Source organism: Heterocephalus glaber, unplaced genomic scaffold (genome assembly GCF_053883595.1).
Source record: "Heterocephalus glaber isolate CG9 unplaced genomic scaffold, H.glaber_assembly_v1.0 deba00001538, whole genome shotgun sequence".
Taxonomy (NCBI): Eukaryota; Metazoa; Chordata; class Mammalia; order Rodentia; family Bathyergidae; genus Heterocephalus; species Heterocephalus glaber.
In genome coordinates, this window is record NW_028258333.1 from 19,885,890 (window position 1) to 19,907,662 (window position 21,773).

General features: G+C 37.0%; 1 long non-coding RNA gene and 2 pseudogenes across 1 annotated transcript; 1 reads left to right on the top strand and 2 right to left on the bottom strand.

Annotated features, from left to right (window-relative positions):
* Window positions 1–1,769: 1,769 nt before the first annotated feature.
* Window positions 1,770–21,747, bottom strand: LOC147824496 (uncharacterized). Its single transcript, XR_015442213.1, has 2 exons — window positions 21,478–21,747; window positions 1,770–11,285 (listed from the first exon to the last, which is right to left on the bottom strand). It is a non-coding gene; the product is annotated as an uncharacterized LOC147824496 (long non-coding RNA).
* LOC147824497 (U2 spliceosomal RNA) lies at window positions 16,448–16,583 on the bottom strand (annotated as a pseudogene).
* Window positions 17,394–18,615, top strand: LOC101721829 (heterogeneous nuclear ribonucleoprotein A3 pseudogene; annotated as a pseudogene).
* Window positions 21,748–21,773: the final 26 nt, after the last annotated feature.

Sequence of the window (21,773 nt, forward strand, 5' to 3'; positions counted from 1 at the left end):
CTACCTTTTGAGCTTCCAAGATTGTGATAATATCTGTCTCTACATGTAGTAACAGCTTGTAATGCTATTTGTCTCTCATTAGAAATCAATGTTTGATTTAAGACCAACATTACATCTTTTTAATGTTGTCCATATGTCTGAGTAAGTCCTCTAAAGACTGCAATGTACATATCAGTGTCATCTGAAAACTTTTTTAGGTCTCATTTAATCTGTCTTAGATCACTGAGAGAAAAAAGACACATGAACACAGGTAGCCCCATATTTGCCATTTACTTCCTGCAAAGCATGTTGTCTTTGAGGGACCTGAACAACTTAGCTAAGGATGGATATAGCTTCATGGAGGTTTTTATTGTGGTTGGCATAGAAACTCCACCCTCAGCATCTGGTGGTCAAGGCTTAAAGTTGTCTTGTAAACTTTGTTTTCAGGTTTTAAAGGGCAAGGAATAGCCTCAAGCTTAGAGGTACTGAATGTCTGAATGGTGAGGTGTCTCTCATTTTTCTATGTCCCACATTTACATTTGAACACAAGCAAGAATTACTTCTTAATGTAAAGAAAATCTCAACATGATTTTGACCATTTTCTCTATTTTGCAATATAATTCTAATTGTGAGATAGCATCATAGTACTTTCTTCTCTGTACTTGGTTTTAGGAGGTAAGCACACCACTCTTGGGTGTGGAGAAATACTAAGTTGTTCCTTAATACATTTCAAAGGAGTAAGAAGTTCTGATATGGAGTTCCTAATCTGAAACAAGAGAAACAAATATGGCATCCCATAAGTCTCTGCTTGATTCCTGTGCCCCCTAGGGCATCCCCAGGGCATTCCCCAAGGTATATAGCTCTCCAGGGTAGGTAGCTGCCATCTGGAGAGAGAATCAGAAAATAAAACCAGACTGGACTATCTACCCTTTACCAGTGCACAATCTTATCTTCCTCAGGGAACTCATATTCTTACTCTAGTAGGTACTCTCAAAGCACAAGTTACAATCGACTTGAGCCATAACAATCATGTTTAGAGAAGGAAGTATTGCTAGCAAACAAAGAGATTTAAACCACTGCTATCTAGTTCCTTGAAAGAGAGAGGAAAACAGGTCAACAGTCAAATTAGGGCCCTTTCCTGCAAAAGAGATCACCTCCAGACATGGTAAGTCAGAGATTGTGCCCTGGGGCCTAGGGCAGAGAAAGCTCTGAGAAATTTCTGTTGTTTATCCAGTCATTTAGGGAACTTTTATTAGCAGCAATACATGGCTACTCCTTTAAGGTCTATTTTAAATTCACTAAGTATTAGAAACTCATAGGTCTTCCTAGAAGCCACAATCCACATTAGTAAAGGCACCTTTCTCAAATTCTTATGTGCACCCATGAAAGAAGAGAGGAAAGGATGACCAAAATAGTCCCAAATTCTAGTTAGCATGTAAAAACACAAATGCAAGTGTCTGATTGCTTTTTTCTGTAGGGTAAGACAAAACAGTTGTTGCAAGTTGCCTCAGTCTGACTTTCTGGAAGGAAGAGCAGTCTGACTGCAAGGGATTCTCAAATGAACTCCCAACAAGTTGGAGAAAAGTTTAAGGGGAGTTTTAAACTCACTAGCAAAGAGAAAAAGTCCAAATAAAGTTCAAGCTGGTTAAACATCCAAAAATCACCATATAGCACTCTATAAGTCCACAGCCAAAATTCCAAAGTCCACAACTTATTGGAAAAGAAATTTTTCTCCCCCACACACATAAATGATGAAGACCATGCCTAGGGAGAGAAAAGTTTTGGGTAGCTTTTAATCTATGTTTTAAAAAATTATTTTTATTTTTATTTTTTTCCCATTAAGTTTATTGGTACATTTTAGGTATAAAATACAGTTATATTCATCATTGGAATCTTGTACCTGTAGATGATGCATCTTGGTTCTTATTTTTTTCCCCTTCCCTTCCCCTCCCTTCACCCTCTCCACCCTTCCCTATTTGCAAAGAATTTGTTTTCATTTTTTTCCTTTTCTCATATTTTTTCTTTTCCCTTTTTTCCTTTCCCCTACCCCTCCCAATTCCCCTGCTCCTTTAGACCTTTTCTTTCTGTTACACAATGTCAATTATACATTTTTAAAATTACAATATCAAGACCTAGAAGACATTATCACAGATTTTACAGAATTTAAAAGGATATAGAAAGCATATTACAAAAATCTGTTCTGAAATAAATTTGACAACTTCTAAGAAGTAACTTGGAAGACAAATTAATGAAACTAACACTGGAAAGAAATATAAAATTTGAATAGCACCTATTAAAGAAAGTATATTCCTAGCTTGAAAACCTACCTATATGACAACAGCAGGCTCATATACATTTTAACTGATAAATTATATCAAACAATTAAAGCAGAAAAAAGAAGGAACACTTCTAGGTCCTGAGTCCCGTGGAAGACGCCAAATCACCCCGCTACAGACAGGCAAGTCTGCCCACATCCTACTGAAGTCCTGAGTCACATGGAACATGCCGAATCAGCCAACTGCAGACAGGCAGGTCTGTGCATGCCCTACTGAGGTCTCGAGTCACGCAGAAGATGCTGAATCACCCCTCTGCAGACAGCCACCTGGTTCCACACTACAAAGACACAGAGACTACCAGACCACCAGAGCACGGTACTGAGTCCCACTGCTCCTGGTCCAGAGGAAGGGGCTTCCTGGCCACCATCCCTCCTGCTGCTCCCAGCCCAGAGGAAAGGGCTACTGGGCCACCTTCTGTCCCACTGCTCTTGGTCCAGAGGAAGGGGCTTCCCAGACACCATCGCTCCCGCTGCTTCCAGCCCACAGGAAAGGGCTTTTGGGCCACCATCCCTACTGCTGCTCCCAGCCCCTGTCCCACCTCTCCCAGCTTAGAGGAGGTAATCCATGCAGGTGCTAACAGCCCCCCGCCCCAGTCAAAATGAGAAAACACATAAATAAGTCTTAAAACCAGACTTCCAGATCACCTCCAGCAACCCCAAAGGGAAATGAGATGGAACACTCTGATACTCAACCACTTGGACCTACTGAACTGGCAACAAAAGGGGATCTGGAAAAAAGGAAATCAGAAATAATTTCTCAGATAACAGGAGAAATTGTGCCCCTAGTGCAATACATGATCAATAAATCTAGAGAGGAGCTGAGGAACATGATGGAATCCCAACATAAGAAACAAATGGAATCCATAAAACAGACTCAAATAGATTTCCAGGACATGAAAAACTCCACTGAAAGTCTACACAGCAGAATGAGCCAATGTGAGGGCAAAATTTCATATTTAGAGGATAAGATTGCAATTAGTGACAAGGAAAAGAAAAATTGCTTCAAAATTATAAGGGAACATGAGGAATCAATCCAGCAGATGCTAGATGATGCAAAGAAGAATAACAGAAGACTGATTGGAGTCAATGGAGAAACAGGAGAGAGTGCAGATGACATAAAAAAACTGTTCACAGAAGTGATGGCAGAAAACTTCCCAAGCAGGGGAAAAGAGCTTGACATACAGATAAGTGAGGCATATAGAACTCCAAATAGCCTTGATCAAAAAAAAAATCTACACATAGGCATATAACAGTTAGGATTCCAGAAACTCAACAGAAGAACAAAATTCTACAAGCAGTGAGAGAAAAGAAACGAATCACATACGAAGGAAAGCCCATCAGAATCACAGCAGACTTCTCAACACAAACCATCAAAGCAAGAAGAGCTTGGGGTGACATATTCCAAGCCCTAAAAGGAAACAGCCTCCAACCCAGATTGATATAGCCTGCAAAACTAGCTTTCAAAATGGATGGAGAAATAAGATACTTTCAGGACAAAGAGCACCTTAGGAACTTTGTGAATGCCAAACCAGCATTCCAAAGAATTTTATACAATATCCTAGGAACAGACACTGAGGATCACAACCTCAGGAAGCAAAGCAGAATGAACCCATCTTGTATGACAAGAAATTAAATGTAAAGGGGGAGAACCCAACAAAAAGAAAAAGTCATGGCAATGACAAGTCAATATGTTTCAGTTATAACCATCAATGTTAATGGCCTCAATTCACCAATCAAAAGAAATGGACTGGCAGAATGGGTCAAGAAGCAAAATCCAACAATATGCTGCATACAAGAAACACACTTAAATCAAAAGAAAACTCATAGACTGAAAGTTAAAGGGTGGAAAACAATACTCCATGTGACAGGAACCTGAAAAAAAGCAGGAGTAGCTATCCTCTTGGCAGATCAAGTAGATTTCAAACCAACACTGATTAAGAGAGATGAGGAAGGACACTACATCCTTGTAAAGGGAAGAATCCAAGAAGAAGAGATGACAATCACAAATATCTATGCACCAAACAGTAGTGCACCCAACTATATAAAACAAATACTAATAGACATGAAAAGTCATATATGCACTAATACAATTGTAGTGGGGGACCTCAATACCCCACTGTCACAAATAGATAGATCAACTAGACTAAAAATAAGTAATGAAATACTAGAACTCAATCAAACTCTTGAACAAATGAACTTAACAGATGTTTACAGAGTCTTCCACTTCACAAAATCAGAATACACATTCTTCTCAGCTGCACATGGGTCATTCAAAAATAGACCACATACTCACACATAGAACATGTTTAAGTAAGTGCAAAGGAATTGAAATTATCCCCTATATATTATCTGACCAAAGTGCGATGAAATTGGAGATCCATAGCAAAAGAAACTCAAAAAATTTCATAAACATGTGGAAATTGAACAACACACTTCTGAATAACCAATGGGACACAGAGGAAATTAAAGAAGAAATCAGACAGTTCCTTCAATTAAATGACAAGGACAACACAGCTTATCAGAATCTATGGTACACAATGAAAGCAGTCTTATGAGGGAAATTCATAGCAGTGAATACGCATATTAGGAAAACAGAATGAGCCCAATTAAACAAACTGATGCTGAACCTCAAGCTTCTAGAAAAAGAAGAACAGGACAACCCCAGAGCTCATACAAAGGAGGAATTTATACAGCTCAGAGGAGAAATCAAGGCAATGGAGACTAAGAGAATGATACAAAAAAAATCAATGAAGCCAAGAGTTGGTTCTTTGAAAGAATCAACAAAATTGACAAACCCTTAGCCAACCTTGTCAGAAAAAGGAAAGAAAAGGCCCAAATCCATGCAATTAGGAATGAAAAGGGTGAAATTACAACAGACCCACCAGAAATCCAGAGGTTCATCAATACCTACTTCCAGAACCTAGACACCAATAAGATGGACAACACAGAAGAAATGGACAGATTCCTAGATACATATGAATTACCAAAGTTGAATGAAGAAGACCTAAAAATTCTGAACAACCCAATATCAACCAATGAAATTGAAAATGTAATTAAAAACTTATCAACTAAGAAAAGCTTGGGCCCTGATGGCTTCACTGCTGAATTCTATAAGATATTTAGAGAGGAACTGCTGCCACTACTGTTTAAACTCTTCAATGAAATTGAAAGGGAAGCAATACTACCAAATTCATTCCTGGAATCAAGCATCACCTTGATCCCCAAAGCAGAGAAAGACCCAACTGAAAAAGAGAACTATAGGCCAATCTCACTAATGAACATAGATGCAAAAATCCTTAATAAGATAATGGCAAACAGAATGCAGAAGATCATCAAGAAGATCATACACCCTGATCAAGTGGGATTCATCCCAGGGATGCAGGGATGGTTCAACATATGCAAATCAAACAATGTAATACACTGTATCAATAGAGCCAAGGACAAAAACCATATGATTATCTCCATAGATGCAGAAAAAGCATTTGACAAAATCCAACATGAATTTATGATAAAACCCTACAAAAATTGGAATAGATGGTCTCTACCTCAAAATGATAGCAGCCATCTATGAAAAACCAACAGCCAGTATCATACTAAATGGTCACAAACTGAAATCCTTCACACTAAAATTAGGAACAAGACAAGGATGTCCAGTATCACCACTCTTTTTCAATATAGTTTTAGAAACATTAGCCACAGCAATTAGACAAGAGAAAGAAATAAAAGGAATAAAGATAGGTAATGAAGAAGTCAAATTGTCATTCTTTGCAGATGACATGATACTGTATATAGAAGACTCCAAGAACTCCACCAACAGTCTTCTAGACTTAATAACCAAATTCAGTCAAGTAGCAGGTTACAAGGTCAACACACAAAAATCAGTAGCTTTCCTCTACATCAATGACAGACTCACTGAGAGAGAAATAGGGCAAATAATTCCTTTCACAATAGCATCCAAAAAACTGAAATACCTAGGAATCAACCTAATGAAAGAAATCAAAGACCTCTTCTCTGAAAACTATGGCACTCTGAAAAGAAAGATTGAAGATGATAGAAAATGGACAGACATCCCCTGGTCCTGGGTAGGAAGGATTAATATAATGAAAATGGCCATACTTCCCAAACTGCTATATAGATTTAATGCAATTCTAATTGGGATTCTAGGAGCATACTTCATGGGCCTTGAGAAAACAATCCAAAAATTCATTTGGAACAAGAAGAGACCCAAAATAGCAAAAGCAATTCTAGGTAACAGAGACATGGCAGGGGGTATCACAATCCCCAACCTGCAATTATACTACAAAGCTACTGTGATATAAACAGCATGATACTGGCAAAGAAACAGACCTGCGAACCAGTGGCACAGATTTGAAGATGCAGAAACAACATCAGACACACTCAGCCATCTCATCTTCGATAAAGGAGCCAAACACCCTCACTGGAGGAAAGATAGCCTCTTTAATAAATGGTGCTGGAAAAATTGGGCTTCAACTTGCCAAAGATTAAAACTAGACCTGTATCTCTCACCATGCACTAAAGTAAAATCAAAATGGATTAAAGATCTAAATATTAAGAAAGAAACTCTGAACCATTTGGTACAGAAGTTAGGTAGAACCCTTGAAGACATTGGTGTAGGAAAAGATTTTATGAACAAAACCTCAGTTACCCGGGAACTAGCACAATCAACAAGTGGGATCTCTTCTTATTAAAAAGCTTCTGGACAGCAAGAGGAACCACCAGCAGTGTGAAGAGACAACCCACAATGTGGGAAAAAACCTTCCCCTGCTCTTCCTCAGACAAAGTCTACTATCTAGAATCTATAAAGAACTTAAAATGGTCAGACCTCCCAAATTTAAAGAACCAATCTGAAAATGGGCATCTGAGATGAACAGACATTTCTCAGACAAAAAGTAGAAATAGCAAATAAATACTTGAAAAAATGTTCAACATCACTGGTCATTTGAGAGGTCCAAATGAAAACAATAGTGAGATTCCACTTGACTACAGAAAGAATGGCTGCTCTCATGAAATCCACCAATAACAAATGCTAGCGGGGCTGTGGGGGAAAGAGTAACCCTGCTCCATTGCTGGTGGGAATGTAGACTGGTGCAGCCACTGTGGAAATCAGTATGGAGATACCTCAAAGAACTAGGACTGGAAGTCCCATTTGACCCCGCTATTCCACTGCTGGGGATCTTTCCCAAACAATTAAAAGAATCATACCATAGTGATATATGTGTGCCCATGTTCATAGCAGCACAGTTTGTAATAGCTAAAACTTGGAAACAGCCCAAATGCCCATCAACTGGAGACTGGATAAAGACAATGTGGTTTTTTTATAAAATGGAGTACTACTCAGCCATAAAAAATGAGAAATTAGAGATATTTATAGCTAAGTGGATGCACATTGAGGCAATACTCCTAAGTGAAATAAATAGGACACACATGCATAAATACTGAATAGTTTCTCTGGTGTGAGAAACTGTAAGTGTAAATAAGGACTAAATGTATAATAGGTAAGGTGAAATAGGAAGAAAAGGGGCAAAGGGGAAGGAAGTGGGAGGGCTAGGGGAAAGGATAGAAGGGAATAGGATTAATATGAGAAAATGGAAAAACAGGAACAAAATCTTTGTAAATAGGGAGGAATGGAGGGGTTGAAGGGAGGGCTGGGCAACGGTGAAAAATAAGAACCAAGAGAGACTATGTAAAGGTGCAAATTTCCAATGATGAATGTCATTATATTGTATACCTAAAATGTACCAATGATTAGAATGAATAATCAATAATGCAAAATAGGAAGAAAAGGTCCAATGGGGTAGGGGTAGGTGGAGCGGCAGGGGAAAGGAAAGAAGGGAAAGGAAAATTGATGAGAAATGGAAAAAATGGAAATACAGTCTTTGTAAATAGGCAGGGTGGAGGGCCTGAAGGGAGGGCTAGGATTGGGGAAAAAATAAGAACCAAGTTGCATTATGTAAAGGTACAATTCCCGAAGAGAAATGTAATTGTGTTGTATACCTACAATGTACCAATAAAAGAATTTAATAAAAAAAGGAACACTTTTCCCCTCATTTTAGGAAATCAACATTGTGCTAATCCTAAAACTGGAAAATGATAATAGAAGAAAAAAATATGAACGTAGGTAGAAATTTGTTTAACAAAACAAACTATTGGTAGTCAGATCTGGCAGTATATGTAGAAAGTGGTTTTGTTATAGGGATGGCAGTTTTGGTTCAGCATTGGAAGATCCACCCTCAAAAGTCATCATTTTAACAGAGGAAAGCAAAAAGCCATATGATCCTCTCATTAGTTGGAGAAAAACTATTGGACTAAATTCTACAGTTGTTCATAGTAAAAGCTATCAGGAGATTAGAAGTACAACAGAACTTTCTGAACATATTAAAGACATGTACTCCATACTTTCAGTGAGAATGCCTTATATGAATGGAGAAGATACAATGCTTTCTCCTTAAGGTGGGGAACAAGGGCAGATATGCTTACTCTTTATCTGTCCATTAAACTTTGAAACCTAGGCCCTACCAAAGTAGTCTGGCAATAAAATGACACAACTAGGATGGGATTGCCAAGGTAGAAGCAAAATCTTTATGTGAAGATGAAATGATCATCTACAGAGAAAATACTAAGAAATCTCTAGAAGCCCCTAGAACTTGTATTTGAATTTAGCAGGATTAGAAAACACAAGGTATATATAAAAAATCAGGTCTGTGTATACTTGCTGTAAATGAAGAATTGGATATTGAAATTTAAAAGTTATGTAGGAGTACAAATGACCTAGAAAAGAAAAAAGAAAAAAAAACCAACAGTGTTGGAAGACATTTAGTACCTAATTTTAAGACTTCTAAAGCTACAGCAATCAAGGCAGTGTTGGTGTAAGGAAAAGCATGTATATTATTGGAATAAAATAGAGAATCTTGAAATAGAACCACACATATATGGTTCACTGAGTTTTGAAAGATTATTTAACATTAACATTTTATAGAATATAAACTCAATTCAAGAGCCGAGGAAGAGATAGTGTTTTCAGCAAATGGCACTAGATCACCTGGTATCTGTACATATAAAATTAACCTCAACCCTTTTTTCCATACATGAAAATAACTGAAGGGATCTATGAACCTAAATAAGAAAGCCTAAAAGTATAAAACTTTAAGAAGAAATTATAAGGGGAAATGATTATGAATTCAGGGTTGGCAAGACCTACCTAAGATACAAAAAACATGATGTATAAAAGAAAGAAATTGCTAAATGAGATTCCATCAAAACTTAGAACTTAAAATGGCATCATTAAAATCAAAAGTAGTCTTTAAACAGATCATATTTACAATGCATATAACCTATGAGCAGAATATATAAAGAATTCTTAGAGCTCATTAATAGACAACCCAATTAAAATGTAGACATAAGAAGATGATAAATAGCCAGTATAGTAAAAGGAATGGTGTGCAACTCTAGAATCAGAAAAATACTAATCAGTATAATAATAAGATTGAATTATACACTCATTAGGGAGATGAAGTTAGAAGTTTTCAAAGCCTTGTCATGACTTTTTCTTTTTGTTGGATTCTCCCCCTTTGCATTTAATTTGTCATGCTCAATGGATTCATCCTGCTGGGTTTCCTGGGGTTTTGATCCTCATTGTCTTTTCCTAGGGTATTGTCTAAAAGTTTTTGGAATGCCGGTTTAGAATTCATGAAGTTCCTGAGGTGCTCTTTGTCATCAAAGTGTCTTATTTCTCCATCAATTTTGAAAGATAGTTTTGCAGGGTACATTAATTTGGGTTGGAGGCTGTTTTCCTTTAGGACTTGAAATGCATCACTCCAAGCTCTTCTTGCCTTGAGGGTTTGCATTGAGAAGTCTGCTGTGATTCTGATGGGCTTTCCTTTGTATGTGATTTGTTTCTTTTCTCTCACTGCTTGTAGAATTTTGTTCTTCTGTTGGATTTCTGGAATCCTAACTATTATATGCCTATGTGTAGATTTTTTTTGATTAAGGCTAGCTGGAGAACTATATGCCTCACTTATCTGTATGTCAAGTTCTTTTCTCCTCCTTGGGAAGTTTTCTGCCATCACTTCTGTGAACAGTTTTTTTAATGTCATCTTCGCTCTCTCCTGTTTCTCCATTGACTCCAATCAGTCTTATGTTATTCTTCTTTGCATTGTCTAGCAGCTGCTGGATTGATTTCTCATGTTCCCTTACAATTTTAAAGCAATTTTTCTTTTCCTCCTCTCTAATTGCAATCTTATTTTCTATATGTGAAATTCTGTCCTCACATTGGTTCATTCTGCTGTGCCAACTTTCGATGGGGTTTCGACAGATTTCCTGGAAATCTGTTTGTAACTGTTTTATGGATTCCATTTGTTTCCTATGTTGGGATTCCATCATATTCCTCAGATCCTCTATTTTTTTTATCTGTGTCCTCTCTAGATTGATTAATCATGTCCTGGACCATGAGCAAAATCTTTGCTGTTATCTGAGTAATTATTTCTGATTTCATGTTTCCCAGATCCTCTTTTGTTGCCAGTTCAGAGAGTCCCGGTATTTGAGTATCAGAGTGTTCCATTTCACTTCCCTTTGGTGTTGCTGTAGGTGATCCAGAAGTCTGTTTTTCAGGCTTGTTCATGTGTCTTCTCATTTCCACGGGCGGGAGGGGTTCTTCTGGTGCCCACACAGCTCATCTTCTCTGCCCTAGGAGCTTGGGATGGCAGCGGGAGAGCTTCCTTCCGGGTGCTGGGACTGGCTCAGCTTCTCTGCCCTAGGAGCCTGGGATACTCCATCCTTTTCTACAGCTCCCTGTTTCTCACTCGGATTTGATTTCTCTTGCTCAGTTTTCAGTTTCTCCATATCTTGCTCTCTCTGCCTCTCTCTTTCACATATCCTGACTTCTTTCTAAATGTCAGGATTGCACTCTCCTCTGAAGGACAACTTGACTCTTGTGCCAAAGCTGTGGGATCACCTAAGAAAATGGAAGATGCCATTTAGATCTCATGTTACTTCAGTGAGGAAGGGGGGGGGGAAGCAAAGGGGTGATATCCAAAACAAGAATATAGAAGGTAGGTTGCACATGCAATAAATGTTGTTTGAGGCTTGTTGAATATTTCAAAAAACCAAAGAGGATCTATGACTGATGATATAGAACATTTCCACTCCTGTAGAAAAAGTTTAAGTTTGGGCTATCAGAAAACCTCATACAGTAAGACCAGAAAAATTTAAATCTTAAATTACAGAGATGTTATGGAAATATACTAGTATTCCTTTGTATTTAGCTCAAATTTATAAACACACATATATGAAACATTTGAAATGCTTCATGTATAAAGAAAATTTATTAAAAATGTTCTAATTCAGTACTACCAAAAAGTTTTACCTGATTTCCCAGGATTTTAATACTATGAGTTTCCTAAATAGGAAGTAGTCATGTAGATAAACAAACACACTGTAGAGCCACAAATATTTGTTAATTTCTTCCACAATTTCATAAATCCACCTAAAAATTCAATGATATAACTTTTCTATGACATATTCCTGAGATGATAATAGTCTTTAAAATACTTAAAAATCTGTAATGAGATGAAAATAGAGTCATGCCAATAGAATGTACTTCTCAGTAGAAATTCTTTCTAGATGTGGTTATTATTACTGGAAGAGTCTAAAATATTTAAAAGTGTGCATTACCTTGGAGAGTTTAAACATTCTTCTTTTAACACTATTTATATTATTATTTGCCCAAGAAATTCTTTTTCAAAAGACATTACAGAGGGATATTTCTGTCAAGTCTTTATCCAAATAATGCAAATTCTATAAGGAGTCTGTGTCTGAAATAATGGTTTTCTCATAGTTTAGTATCTTTATATGGAGGTGAAGAAGCTTACATCAAGAACAAAAGTTCAGTGCTAATGAGTGCTACAAAGATTTAGCATTGCTTTATATGGAATAGAGTTACATAAATATTTTCATTTCTTGAAATTACTACGGTCTCACTGAATGTCAGAAATACCACTCCAGTTTGACCATAGAAATTGTCTCTGGCTTAGATTTGCTTGTATTTTAAGTTAATTGTCCCCTTATCAAATCTAGATCCAGGAACTGTACACATGGTAGTTATGTTATACTTGTGACACCTAAGTAGGTCAATTTTGAGGATACCATTGTTGTGATAGTGGCAAATATATTTAATAGTTACTACTTACCAGGAAGGCCTACAAATGTAATAATTAAGCCTCCCACAAGTAGTCTGTGTAACTCTAACCACTTAAACATCTCCAAATCATTTACCTCACAAAATTGGGCTTTATGTGTGCAGTGTAGCATAGTTAAGTATCATGCACCCTGGAGTCCGTTTGGTCCTATCACTATTTAGGCTCAGAAAATTGAATCTCTATGAACCTCAGTTTCCTCCTCGGGAAACTGCGAGTAACACCTTCCTACATCTCCTGTGCAGAAGGCCCAAGGCAAGTCTGAAGGGAAGGACAGTGGTGTTAGAGCTGGAGTGCAAGTTTTAGAGGAAGACTTTGACAGGGTGCATTATCACTTAATGAGCCTTTAGTTGGCCAGGAGCACACACAGAAAAGTGTAAGTCAGCATCTATCAATGATGGTTACCAAGGCAACACATAGCATCTGATGATAAATATCCCAAACTTCATCCAAATTCTGGGAAACTAAAATCATTGACACAGCATTTTCTGATTGCCTAATTGTTAGCTTGGTAGAAAAAAAATTGAAATTCTTGGGGGTGTAGGAGACAGATAGACAGACAGTGACAGACACACACACACACCCACAGAGAGAGAGAGAGAGAGAGAGAAAGAGAGGAGGGCCAAGGATGTATCTCAGTGGTGCCATGCCTGTCTGGCAAATGCAAAGTCCTGAGTTTGATCCCTAGTACGAGGGAGAGAGAGAGAGAGAGAGAGAGAGAGAGAGAGAGAGAGAGAGAAGAGAGAAATTAACTGAATATACGTCAGGTGAGATGAAGAAAGCTAAATGGATCTGCCAGACTGTACATCTGTACATTCTGGTCTCTGAAACATATGTGTCCTCTAAGACAAATTTACAGCAAAATGAAAGAAGTTATAAATAGTGGAAATATCATAGAAGTCCCTTAGAAAGAATAGAATGGTGTGGTTTAGGGCTCACATTCACTTAGTAACAACAAAATGGTTAATTTTCTCTGAAGTATTATTGTAGAACTACTGATAATACATTCAAATACATAAATTACTTTCTACCATGAAAACATGTGTGTCCTTATAATAATTATTAATGCATAACAATTATGTTCATTTTGTATTTATTTAGTAGTGGGGACAGAGACAAATATGTGTACAGTATCAAATAAAAATATAAAAATTCTAATACAATAGTGAGTACATTTTAATAAAAAATAAAGGGAATAGATATTCTGAAAAATCCTCCCACTAAAAGCATTTAATGTGCTGAATGAAATATTTACAGGTCTTCAAAATGTATGGCTCACTTAAACTCACAAAAAAGTAGAGTTGGAAACTTTTTCCAAATCTTTAGATTCATTCAAGGCATTTAACAATCTTTATACTCAGAGGCTTAGGTTTGTGTGTATGGAACCAAGATGTGAAGTTGGACTTGAGACCCTAGAGTAAAGGTGGAATTCCTAAAGGCCTTCACACTCTGGAAACATATGTTTACATTCTTGATACATTTTTGGATGTCTGGAATATTTTATGAGATATTTATTAAGGGATTAAAAGGATAAGTAACTATGTGTTTGAGAAACATAAGCTAATACTCATTCACTTAGCTAAATATTAGAGTGAATTTTTATGTTAACAATTTAAAATTTTCAATTTTCCTTTTAATTTAATGATTTGAACACATAGTGGTATAACAAACATTATATGATTGGCTCTGAAGAATGAGAAGTGTGAAATAGCTAAGCTCAAACTCTGGGTATTTAAAAGTATTTTCTTTCTAGTTGACAGTTTTATAATCTATTCATGCAACCAAAATAAGTTGGGGAACAAACTAAGTAACTGAACACAAATAATATATGAGTTGAAGGTGCTTCCTCCAGCATCTCCAGTTTTTACAGATCTTCCTATGCTGATATTCAAGAAGATTTCTTTCTACTTCCCATCAGTGAGATAAACCCCACACTAGTGCAGATGGCCCACCCAGGAAGCACACAGGCTTGTAAATGATTACATTGAGGGATGCATGCTTTCCTTCTTTCAGTTAGAGGGGGAGCCTGGCCTTTGTAATGAAGCCAGCTGACAAAACTGTATGCATCTGTTCAGATTAGTGTTTTCTTGAAGCATAATGTAAAACAAGAATGAGCACCAAAATATTAGCATTCTTGAGATTGGCTGTTCATTTTAAGAACAATAATTCACAATATTTGCCAGGAAAAGTCCTAAACACTTTCAGTTTCTCTTGTTTAAATTTCAAAACATTCCAGAAGAAAGATATAATCATTTCCATTTACAAAAGGGAAATGGAGGCCCAGAGATGTTAAGGATCTGGCCATCTTGCCAACATATTAAGATGTTGACAGAATTAGTTGTGGAGCCAGGATTTGGATCAAGGCAGTCTATGTCCCCAAGCAGGTTTCTAGGCCTTTTTTTTCCTTCCAGGAGGATGACTTTGCCAGTTAGATTGGCTTCTTTTATCACAGGTGATACTGGGCTAAGCGCTAGGGAAATACCTAGCTTATATGAAAAAAATCTTTTTTGCACTGGTTTTGATCTAATTCCTTGGCAGACTGGTTAAGATTTGTCGTAACACATGTATTTCCCTTGCCAAAGCATACATGGTATGTTTGGACATATGGTCTCATTTTTATGATCTTTTAACCTTTACATATTTCAAATATTTCATGTTGGGGTTAATTATTTGTGGCAATCGAGATTGGCAGCTGGTCTTATGGGGCCATGTTTGGAATCCTGAAGAAATGAGAGGATTGGTACTCTGTGGAACATAACTTTCAAAGATAAATATGTACATAGAGAGAAGAATTTTTTGACACACACATTAGGGAGCCCTGTTAGTAATGTCTTTTGGTAAACTAGAAAATTTACTCTGATATCTATGAGTATGAATGGTTTTTAGATTGCTGTTACTGTGCTTCCAATAATTTTAAAAACAGATAAACGTTGAACATCTTGAATTACTTGAAAAAGATCACTCACTTGTCACTCAGCTATTGGCTATCTTTATATGTCTTCAATATAAAGTTTAAATACAGAAAATAGACTTGCTAAAGTTCTTCACCTCATTAAACCTGAAACATATACCTCTGGTAACTTGATAGGGAGATGTCTAACTTGATAGAATTATAAATAACTTTAAAGCATTATTATTATTAAAAATTATAAATAACTACAAAATATGGTTGACCACTTCTCATCCTTCTAAAAATCATTTGACAAGACAGCTAAAATAGAATGAAGTTTGTGAAGCACTAAATGGAGCCCAAATCAAAACAGACCTTACAGAATGTAAAGCTTCCACAATGCATGTACAGCATACTGTATGTTTATTATTATTGCTTTAACTATTTAGTTTCAACAGACCACATCAGTGGACTCACATGAACTTACCTATAGAAGCAGTGAAGAAACCAAATTCTGAGATACAGTTTCCTTGAGACACAGATTCCTCCAGGAATGGGGTTATGAGCCTAAATTCTTGGGTGACTGGAAAGTTTGTGTCTGTACTCTACAGATGTGTGGCAATCTTTTCCTCTAGGGAACATTTGGCAACATCTGGAAACCTTTTTTTTTTTTTTTTGTCAAAACTGAGTAAAAGGATGTCACTATTCTCTTGGGAATAGAGACCAAAGATATTGCTGATTTGTTAATAATGTGCAGGAGTGGGCCCCACATGAAGCTGAGCCAACTCAAAATTCAGTAGTGTTGAGGAAAGAAATCCCATTGTAAATCAAGATCACCTAAGTTGGCTTCTATAGATCCTGGGCTATTTTCTGATTGGATCTAAGAAAAGACTTTTATAGTTTAATTAAGAAGTCAATCTGAATAAAGTGACCAGAAAGAATTTAGTCTCTAACTTAATGAATGACTATTTTGAAATGTATTTTAACTCTAAGTTTATTATGTCAATAAGATCATCTTTGAATAAATCTAACATGTATTTTTCCATATTCAAAAAGGAGAAGCTTTAAAATAGTTATTACTGCTTAAAAGATATAGCTCTATTAACCTGCAGTCCAAAATTAATATCCAATACTTCACTTGATCTTAGCCAAAAGGCCGAGAAGCGATAATATCCAGTACTTGATGAACAGCAATTCTGGATATGCAGAGCAACTGTTTCAGTCCCTTTTGTGCTGGTACAAACAGAATGCCTGATTCTGGGTCATTTATCATAAATAGAAATTTCTTCTCACAGTCCTGTAGGCTTGAAAGTCCGCCATCAAAGGGCTGGCATTGATGAGGGTCTACAGAAGGGAAAGAGAGGGAGGGCACAAATCCCTCTCAGGAGGGTGGAGCTGTCATGTCTAATCACCTCTCAAAAGCCCCTCCCCTTAGTACTGTTACAGAGAATTAAATTTCAATGTGAGTCTTAGAGGGGCAAACATTTAATAATAGCACCAAAATTTCACATGAAGAACAATACCAAATGCCATAATTAGAGACTTTACTCCTCACTGAGAATGTAATGGAGCACTGTATCATTCCTGTTTCTTTGGCTCATGGTCAGAAATTCTTTATAAGCTCACTGACACAAGCTGACCATAGACTCCTATGTAGCACTAATACTTAGTGATTGCTCCATAAAAGAACCAGGATAAATAGAAATGATAATTTGCTGAAATTTTGTACTAGGTTAAAACGGAGATGTTCTTCACTTCTCCTGTATCCACTCATTTCTAACAATCTAACTTGTTTCAAAATTATCTGACTTTTAAAGAGCTAGATGCATTTCTCCTCTTTCAGTGAATAGAAAAATGCACAAATTATGTGATTTCTTTCAAAAAAAAATATTTGGAACAAGGGTTGGCTTAAATAAATCACCTCTTCCTCTTGGTCCCATATTGAACTCCAGTTGGAAAAGGCGAGTCTGGCCTCAAAATGGAGGTAGAATCGCTGACCGGTCGCCCCCAGCCCGGCTCCGGCCGTCGCTTCCGCCGCCGGGGGGAGGAGGGCCATTATTCAAAGGAACCAGAGCAGTTGAGAAAGCTGTTTATTGGTGGTCTGAGCTTCGAAACTGCAGATGATAGCTTAAGAGAACATTTTGAGAAATGGGGCACACTCACAGATTGTGTGGTAACGAGAGATCCCCAAACAAAACGCTCCAGGGGCTTTGGTTTTGTGACTTGCTCTTGTGTTGAAGAGGTGGATGCAGCAATGTGTGCTCTACCACATAAAGTTGATGGGCGTGTAGTGGAATCAAAGAGAGCTATTTCTAGAGAGGATTCAGTAAAGCTTGGTGCCCATCTAACAGTGAAGAAAATCTTTGTTGGCGGCATTAAAGAAGATACAGAAGAATATATAAGTTGAGAGACTACTTTGAAAAGTGTGGCAAGATTGAAACTATAGAAGTTATGGAAGACAGGCAGAGTGGGAAAAAGAGAGAATTTGCTTTTGTAACTTTTGGTGATCACGACACAGTTGATATAATTGTTCAGAAATACCACACTATTAATGGGCAGAATTGTGAAGTGAAAAAGGCCCTTTCTAAACAAGTGATGCAGTCTGCTGGATCACAAAGAGGTTGTGGAGGTGGATCTGGCAACTTTATGCATCGTGGAGGAAACTTTGGAGGTGGTGGAGGGAATTTTGGCCGTGGTGGAAACTTTGGTGGAAGAGGAGACTATGGTGGTGGAGGTGGTGGAAGCAGAGGTAGTTACGGAGCAGCTGATGGTGGATATAATGGATTTGGAGGTGATGGTGGGAACTATAGCGGTGGTCCTGGTTACACTAGTAGAGGAGGCTATGCTGGTGGTGGACCAGGATATGGAAATCAGGGTGGTGGATATGGTGGAGGAGGAGGATATGATGGTTACAATAAAGGAGGAAATTTCAGTAGTGGTAACTATGGTGGTGGTGGAAACTATAATGACTTTGGAAATTATAGTGGTCAACAGCAATCAAATTATGGACCCATGAAAGGGGGCAGTTTTGGTGGAAGAAGCTCTGGTAGTCCTTATGGTGGTGGTTATGGATCTGGTGGTGGAAGTGGTGGATATGGTAGCAGAAGGTTTTAAAAAACAACAGAAAAGGGCTACAGTTCTTAGCAGGAGAAAGAGCGAGGAGTTGTCAGGAAAGCTACAGATTACTTTGAGACAGTCGTCCCAAATGCATCAGAGGAACTGTAAAAATCTGCCTTAGAAGGAACAATGATCTATAGTCAGAAAAGTTACTGCAGCTTAAACAGGAAACCCTTCTGGTTCAGGACTGTCATAGCCACAGTTTGCAAAAAGTGTACCTATTGATTAATGCAATGTAGTGTCAATTAGATGTACATTCCTGAGGTCTTTTATCTGTTGTAGCTTTTTCTTTTCATTACGTCAGGCATATTGCCCTGTAAATTGTGGTAGTGGTACCAAGAGTAAAAAATTAAGGAATTTTTAACTTTTCAATATTTGTGTAGTTCAGTTTTTCCACACTTTAGTACAGAAACTTTAACAAAATGCAGTTTTGAAGGTGTTTCTTTGTGAGCTAACAAGTAAAGAAGATCATTGTTAATTACTATTTTGTATGAATTTTGCTAAAGTTAACTGTAAAGAAACACCTACTGACTTGCAGATAAAGGGGAATAAATCTATTCTCCCTGTTTCAGACCATGATACAAATGGGTACTGACATGTGGAAAGTATAGATATTTTTGTGTTTGCAATGTGTGTTTTAGATAAAATAGGATTGGTTATTTAAATTAGCATATTTGTGAATTTAATAGCATTAAGATTACTTTCAAATGAAAAATCTCAAAATTCTTATTGGTTTTTGTCCATTTTCTTTCAATACGTAATCATGATTTTAGTGTGTTAGATTTGCTGAGTCCTAGCTTTGTTTAAAACATCTCCATTCTGCATTTACTTTGGTCACATTTAAACTGCTGCCATAGTTTTTGGGTGTAAAGAAATGTCTACTGCCCTCTATTTAAATTCTGGAAAAGGGTAGTAGATGTTTTCTCTCTCCCACATTAAAAACCATTAACTTTTTTGAGATACAGGACTACTAAGTCTGCTATGGCTGAGCAAATTAGTGGATACTTGGTTTTGTTTGTTTTTTAAAAGCACACGAGAGGCCCTGTTTTAAAATCTTGAGTTATTTTCCTTTTTTTTCTTCTTCCCCCAATACAAGCTTTCAGAGCAATAGAATAAAAATCATACATTGTTGAACCCCTAAAAAAGTAAAATAAACAATTCACCCTATAAGCCAAGACATCAGACAGAATTCTTTATGTTAGTTACATCATAAATGAATTTATTTTTGACAGCTTTTCTCTGCTACATCATTCTATTATGATGTCCCTGCTTTGGAGCTTGCCGATGGTGTACTGAATTCCCTGAAATTGTGAGCTAAATTATATCTGTCCTCCTTTAGGCTCTGGAGGTTGGATATTGTGTCCCAGCTGCAGGAATGCTGAGTAATACAAAGGTGTTCCACAGTGTTGGCTTTGGAGCAAGTTGTTCAGATTCAAATATCAGCTTTCCATTTACTAGCTAGAGACATTGAAGAAGTTATTGCATATTTTCATGCATACATCTTCTCATTGGCAAAGTAGGAATAATATTACTTAACTTACAGGGTTGTTAGGGAACTAAATGAGTAAAACATGTGATTTAATACAGGTTCCTAGATCAGAACAGGACACATAGTGATGGAAAAGTGTTAGTTAACTATGTATATTATTATCACCATTATTGTGAAAATTATCATTTTCTCTCCTTTTTAATAGTATTTTGAAGCTTTGCATTCACTTTCACAAAAGTACTTATTTTAGGAACTAAATATCAAATTTGATTTTTCCATTAGCACTTTGAGTAGATGGATTATTTTTAAAATCCAAAGGAAGTTTAAGGCAGAGTTGGAGCCTAAGTTTTATTCTTAGGATAGCAACTTTTTAGGAGTGACCCAGGAAGTAATCATTTCTCCAATTCTTGGGTGATAGGACACTTGTGTTGTAGCAAAATGATTAATATTTTCAGATACCTTCTCTCTGCTTTAATACTTTATACACAGTAATGATATTGAGAAGAAAACTAAATATGGAGTCAAAATTACCAGGTTCTAATCTAATTTCTGTTTCCAACTAGCTCTGTGACCTTGAACAATTAATTGCACTGAAAAAATTGAAAGGGGGTGTTAAGTAGATAACCTCTGAACCACCTTGTATTAGTATACAGTGTGTTTTCTACAAACCTTGCTTTAGTCAGGGACTCTAACGCTTAAGAAATAAGAAAGAATAGAGAAAAAGAAAGAAATATAAAGGGAACCAAAAGAAGGAAGAGATTGGGGCCGGGGATTTAGCTCAGTGGTTCCACCACCTGCCTTGCAAGCAGAAGGACCTGAGTTCGATCCCTGGTACCAAAAAAAAAGAAGGAACAGATTATTAGGAGTACAATGAAAAATAGAAAATAAGGGAGGTAGATTCAGCTAGACATTTGGCTGATACTTTTAAATTGAATACCAACAGTATGCCAGCTCCACATACAAGCCCTTGTAGAATTTGGAGCATGATGGAATATGGAAACAGCTAGAAAGACAACATAAGAAGCTTATATCATCTGGAGAATAAGCAGAGAAAATAGGTTCTACAAAGGCTATGTCATAGGAAAGAATCTAAAATTTTCAAGAAATTAGGGATTTCATGCATGGATACAATCAGGAAAGAAATAAATCAAAAAAAGATAGGCATATTCTCCAAGGATCAATTGAGGATTGGGATTAATACTATCTATTTCCTTCCCTGGTATGTCTGTTAATGTAGGAGGGCCTGAAATAAAGCACCCATGTGGTATGACCCTCCTCTATTGCTATTGATCATCTTATAATAAGCAATAACACAAATTCTAGCCTGGCCATCCCCAGAGACTCCTTTCCAGGCCATCTCAGTGCAAAAGAGAATGCTGTGTTTTGACAGGGGTAAATTCTTTAGTAAAGAAGTGCGGAGAGAATGCTAATAGGTATCCATATGTTTTCCTCTTACCTTCATTCCTGGATTTCATGTGAAGTGTTCTTTCACCTTAGATTCTATCTTCTCTCAAAAAAACTTTTACATTTTTTCCTTTCTTTTCTTTTTTCCTGTTTCTCCCTTTGGCCCAAATCATAGTCCTGAAAATGTAAAACCTGAAGTTTTGGGTATGTTACCAAAAGAAACAGTTTTACTTAAAATCTTGTTTTTGCCAAAATATTTTCAAAGTAGCTGGAGAGCTGTCAAACCACAGTGGCTCTCAGCTGCGTTTCCTTCTAGCATTTCCCCAGGCTCTCCCAGCACAGCACTCA